The sequence below is a fragment of the Triticum urartu genome, chromosome 4 (genome assembly GCF_003073215.2).
Source record: "Triticum urartu cultivar G1812 chromosome 4, Tu2.1, whole genome shotgun sequence".
NCBI lineage: Eukaryota > Viridiplantae > Streptophyta > Magnoliopsida > Poales > Poaceae > Triticum > Triticum urartu.
The window spans coordinates 115,175,831-115,181,173 of NC_053025.1; the positions used below are offsets into that span (position 1 = coordinate 115,175,831).

Below are 5,343 nucleotides of genomic sequence, written 5' to 3' on the forward strand. Positions count from 1 at the left end.
ACATGGCTTGAATTGAGGCAAACCAACCAAGATCTAATATGTTTGTGTCAGGAGAATTAGGTGGTTGGTATATCTATCTATCTATCTATCTATCTATACCTATACTAATTACAGACTCCCTAAAAATTACCACGTTAATTAGAATTTACAAGCCGTTAATCTGGTGGGACCGAATTATTACGGTTCAGATCCACCATAGATCCACCCATATAATTATGTCCAAAAAATATTGAACTGCAATTTTTTTCTCTATTCTCATTGTTAAATAAAGACCCCTAAAAATCTAATAAAGAAAAATTCGTACTAATCCTATATACGCCACGCCACCATCTCTTATTCTAATTTGTTTAGAGTTCTCTTATAATCTAATTAACTATACACGGTCTCCTCCCACGGTCTACCCTCATACACGGGACTAGATCTTCCTCCTCTCCCCTCCCACGGTCTCCTCTTCTCCGTTATCTCTCTCTCGCCCCAACCCCAGATCGAAGAAAAATCCCTCCACAATCTTCCTTTGGATTATCTCTCTCCCCCAATTAAAAAACAAATGGATTATATCTCTCAAACGGAAGGCATGGATTCCATGGGCTCAAGGAGCTTTTTGCATCAATATAATTTTCCTCATGTGTATGATATTCGTTTTTGGTTTACTGTTGAATCAACTGTGGCTTTTCCTTGGATTCAGATTATATTTTTACTCTATCGTGTCCTCTGATAGCGTTGTGCTCTCCACGGATTGGATCTGAATCATCTCACGTACAGGTTTTGGATGCCTCATGGAGATCAGATCGGAGGACACCAACTATACCCATACTCCACGATCTTTTCCTCTTGATTATCTCTCTTTCCCCCAATGTAAAACGAATGGATCAAATAGAAGACATGGATTCCGTGTGGTCAAGGAGCTTTATGCATCAAAATAATTTTCCTCATCTACATCAGGTTCGTACTTTCACACAGACTATTCTGAATTTCGTTTTTGCAGGTCTATGCTTGGATCAACCGTTGCTTTTCCTTTTGATTCAGATTCAATTTTTTTCCTATGTCCTCTCTTAGTTTGTTTCTCTTGATGTATTGGATCCTTTATCTTCTCAGGTACAATTTTGGATTCCACATGGAGATCATGTCGGGGCACACCAACTATACCCATCGTTACTGCTCAAGAATCTCCCACTCTGTACGAAGGTTGTCTCTGGTCAGTTGATGTCATTGTTCCATTGGTTTGTTACTCTTTTTTTCAGATTAAGCATTGGATTTGTAGCTTCCCTTGGACTAAACAAGTACTAATCTTCAGAATTCTATGTTCTTTTACCTGCTAATCTTTTTGTACTCCTTTAACTTTCTTATATTCAAATCATACTTTCATTATTTCTTGCAGTATAAGTTCAAAATTATGGCATGAGACATGGGGATGCAATTAAACTCAATGGAGAAGGAAACCTGGAAAGGGATGAACAGAGTAATTAGTCTGTGTGATGCCATTAACCTTGACAACAATGAACTTATGGGACTTGGAATGATACTAGATGAAGAAGTCAGTTTATTGGTAAATTTTATGATCTGCAAATAGTACATGATACTATGAGTTATATAGTAGCTATTATAAATCTAGAGGTATCTTCTCAGTGCATTATATAACACTATATTGGCTTAGCTGCGTGTGTAACTGTGTGATGTTATTAATTCGTGCAAGTATCATTCAATCCAAAATTGGCTTGACCGCCGTTGCAGCTGGCCACCGTCGTGATGGTGGGTTCATAACGCTGCTGCTTCTTAGGTGGAACGTCGTCGCTTCACGGCTGGTCGAAATGCAGCGCCAATGCAAAGGCAGGTTTAGCCAGCCCTGAAGTTCTGCATCTATGCGTACATGTGATGGCTTTCTAGGGCGTCACGTACATATATGGTTTCTAGGTCAGAGTCTATTGTTTTGATTTTTTGTTTTTCCTTTTTATGTTTTCCCATTGTACTGATTTTGAGTTTATTTGATACGAATTATATGGTTAATTTAGGTGAACAAAATATTTTGTTTGGTTTTCAGGCAAGTCAATTCAGTTCGTTTTGAACAAATGGATTGTATCTCTCAAACGGAAGGCATGGATTCCATGGGCTCAAGGAGCTTTTTGCATCAATATAATTTTCCTCATGTGTATGAGATTCGTTTTTGGTTTACTGTTGAATCAAATGTGGCTTTTCCTTGGATTCAGATTATATTTTTACTCTATCGTGTCCTCTGATAGCGTTGTGCTCTCCACGGATTGGATCTGAATCATCTCACGTACAGGTTTTGGATGCTTCATGGAGATTAGATCGGAGGACACCAACTATACCCATACTCCACGATCTTTTCCTCTTGATTATCTCTCTTTCCCCCAATGTAAAATGAATGGATCAAATAGAAGACATGGATTCCGTGTGGTCGAGGAGCTTTATGCATCAAAATAATTTTCCTCATCTACATCAGGTTCGTACTTTCACACAGTCTATTCTGAATTTCGTTTTTGCAGGTCTATGCTTGGATCAACCGTTGCTTTTCCTTTTGATTCAGATTCAATTTTTTCCCATGTCCTCTCTTAGTCTGTTTCTCTTGATGTATTGGATCCTTTATCTTCTCAGGTACAATTTTGGATTCCACATGGAGATCATGTCGGGGCACACCAACTATACCCATTGTTACTGCTCAAGAATCTCCCACTATGTACGAAGGTTGTCTCTGGTCAGTTGATGTCATTGTTCCATTGGTTTGTTACTCTTTTTTTCAGATTAAAGCATTGGATTTGTAGCTTCCCTTGGACTAAACAAGTACTAATCTTCAGAATTCTGTGTTCTTTTACCTGCTAATCTTTTTGTACTCCTTTAACTTTGTTATATTCAAATCATACTTTCATTATTTCTTGCAGTATAAGTTCAAAATTATGGCGTGAGACATGGGGATGCAATTAAACTCAATGGAGAAGGAAACCTGGAAAGGGATGAACAGAGTAATTAGTCTGTGTGATGCCATTAACCTTGACAACAATGAACTTATGGGACTTGGAATGATACTAGATGAAGAGGTCAGTTTATTGGTAAATTTTATGATCTGCAAATAGTACATGATACTATGAGTTATATAGTAGCTATTATAAATCTAGAGGTATCTTCTCAGTGCATTATATAACACTATATTGGCTTAGCTGCGTGTGTAACTGTGTGATGTTATTAATTCGTGCAAGTATCATTCAATCCAAAATTGGCTTGACCGCCGTTGCAGCTGGCCACCGTCGTGATGGTGGGTTCATAACGCTGCTGCTTCTTGGGTGGAACGTCGTCGCTTCACGGCTGGTCGAAATGCAGCGCCAATGCAAAGGCAGGTTTAGCCAGCCCTGAAGTTCTGCATCTATGCGTACATGTGATGGCTTTCTAGGGCGTCACGTACATATATGGTTTCTAGGTCAGAGTCTATTGTTTTGATTTTTTGTTTTTCCTTTTTATGTTTTCCCATTGTACTGATTTTGAGTTTATTTGATACGAATTATATGGTTAATTTAGGTGAACAGAATATTTTGTTTGGTTTTCAGGCAAGTCAATTCAGTTCGTTTTGAGTAAGTCTTCAACACTGACTGTTTCGCATTTTCTACTTATATGTGGATTGTGTTTCTCACATTCGGTGCTATGTTTGAATCTTTCATAATTTTGTGTTTCTTTAAGAGTTCCAACAGATTCATTTTTTGTTTCACGTTCTAACCGTCAATGTGCACTTGATTTTTGCTCTCCAGGGTTATAATTTGAATTCTGTTGTTCTCCATGTTTCCAGTTATTTCTTTGAAGGGAGGTCAATCGATTGGTGAGGTCATCAACGGCTGTCTATGGTTGTCTCTAGGTATCAAAAATTATTTCCCGGGCTATTGTGGACACAGGTTATTGTCTGCAACTACTCATGTTACAGGCAATGCTGCCAGAAAATGTTCTAATGTCATGGACACTGTTCACATGCAGCTGTAGAATTTATGTCTAAGGACCTTATCCACACAAGGATACTATTGAACCTTCTTTGACAGTTGGAGACTGAGATCGAGCAGAAGTATGGCAACCATGTCGTGTGGAAAAGGGCCCATGAACTAGCATGTCATTATGTCACCGTGTCAGACAATACATTGCGTAATGCATGAGAGGCTCATATTAAGCTTGGCCATCTTCTCTTGATTTTTTTTCAATCAGATTGTCGTACTAGGGAATTTGCACTGCTTACAAGTAAGGATCGGCCTTCACCTCACTCTATGCATTGTAACATTGTTATTTAATTTAGGTTAAAGTTATGATAAATGCATGCCTGATTTAGAGATGAGATGACTACTTTAAGTTCGGTTCAAGATTTAACAACAGTCAGATTATTAGCCCATTATTCCGAACATATGCAAAACTAAGAAAATTTATTCATTGTAGTCAACATCAATACACCTGCCGTACCCCCAAGTGGATGCAATCGGATTTGGGCGTACCAACTTTAAGTGTAAATCCAACATACAATAAAAAAATTAAGCGTGTAAATGATGAGAATTAATCTCAAACAGAAAAGCATAGTTGCGCCTTTTTTTTCTCTTCTCCGTTTGATTTTGTTCTGGAAGTGATTAAATTTTAGTGAGGTAGAGTCCGTCTATCCGAATATGAATTCCTGGAGGTAATGGATCCCAAATTAAATATGGTGTAATAATCGGTGTATCTTTGTATTAGAAGTTCCACAGTTTTTGGTAGTAATATGCATGTTAATTTGTAGTAACTACATGTGTAGGGTGGCAAATAATGGATATGAGGAGTGCATGGTCAGAAAATAATGCTTTCTTTAAATATTGTATTATTATTTCTATAAATATCACATTGTTTCAAAATTCAATCTCGGTACATATAAAATTATTTCTATGAAATATTTACCTAAATTGACCTGAATTCAAGAAAGAGATGACCACATTTACTTTTGTCAACATGTTAATAAATATATTAATCATTTTAATTTTAGTAAATTACTAATATGGTCAAAGTCGGCATGTTTATAACAATTCAGAACCAAAGGGATGCACAAAAGTGCAACCATCAAAGCATGTACAGAAGCTCGATGACATGGCTATTTCCTCTATGCATGATTTTATAGTTTGCGCTATATGTGTTCGAGATTAGGCCTTTGTATTGTCTATGAAAGGAGTAACAAGGTAGGTTGATAATATAAAAAAATGTTATCTGAGATGTATTTGTCGATATCTATTCCTTTTTGCAAAATAAAATGTAAAACTTTTTTGTTGTTTATGATTCTGTGAGACTCTCTCATTATCTATCTATAGTGAATTTCTTATTCTCTAGAAACTGATTTGA

General features: G+C 37.0%; 1 long non-coding RNA gene across 26 annotated transcripts; it reads left to right on the forward strand.

Annotated features, from left to right (window-relative positions):
* The first annotated feature begins 377 nt into the window (after window positions 1-377).
* LOC125550951 lies at window positions 378-4,321 on the forward strand. Of its 26 annotated transcripts, XR_007302069.1 has the most exons (12): window positions 382-627; window positions 763-942; window positions 1,096-1,195; window positions 1,379-1,546; window positions 1,778-1,911; window positions 2,039-2,146; window positions 2,282-2,461; window positions 2,614-2,713; window positions 2,898-3,053; window positions 3,251-3,430; window positions 3,529-3,581; window positions 3,794-4,321. It is a non-coding gene; the product is annotated as an uncharacterized LOC125550951 (long non-coding RNA). The 26 variants fall into 26 exon arrangements; XR_007302076.1 differs by having other exon boundaries at window positions 379-627; window positions 1,379-1,911; window positions 2,039-2,461; window positions 3,756-3,896; window positions 3,976-4,321; XR_007302077.1 differs by having other exon boundaries at window positions 379-627; window positions 1,379-1,911; window positions 2,039-2,461; window positions 3,756-3,859; window positions 3,976-4,321.
* Window positions 4,322-5,343: the final 1,022 nt, after the last annotated feature.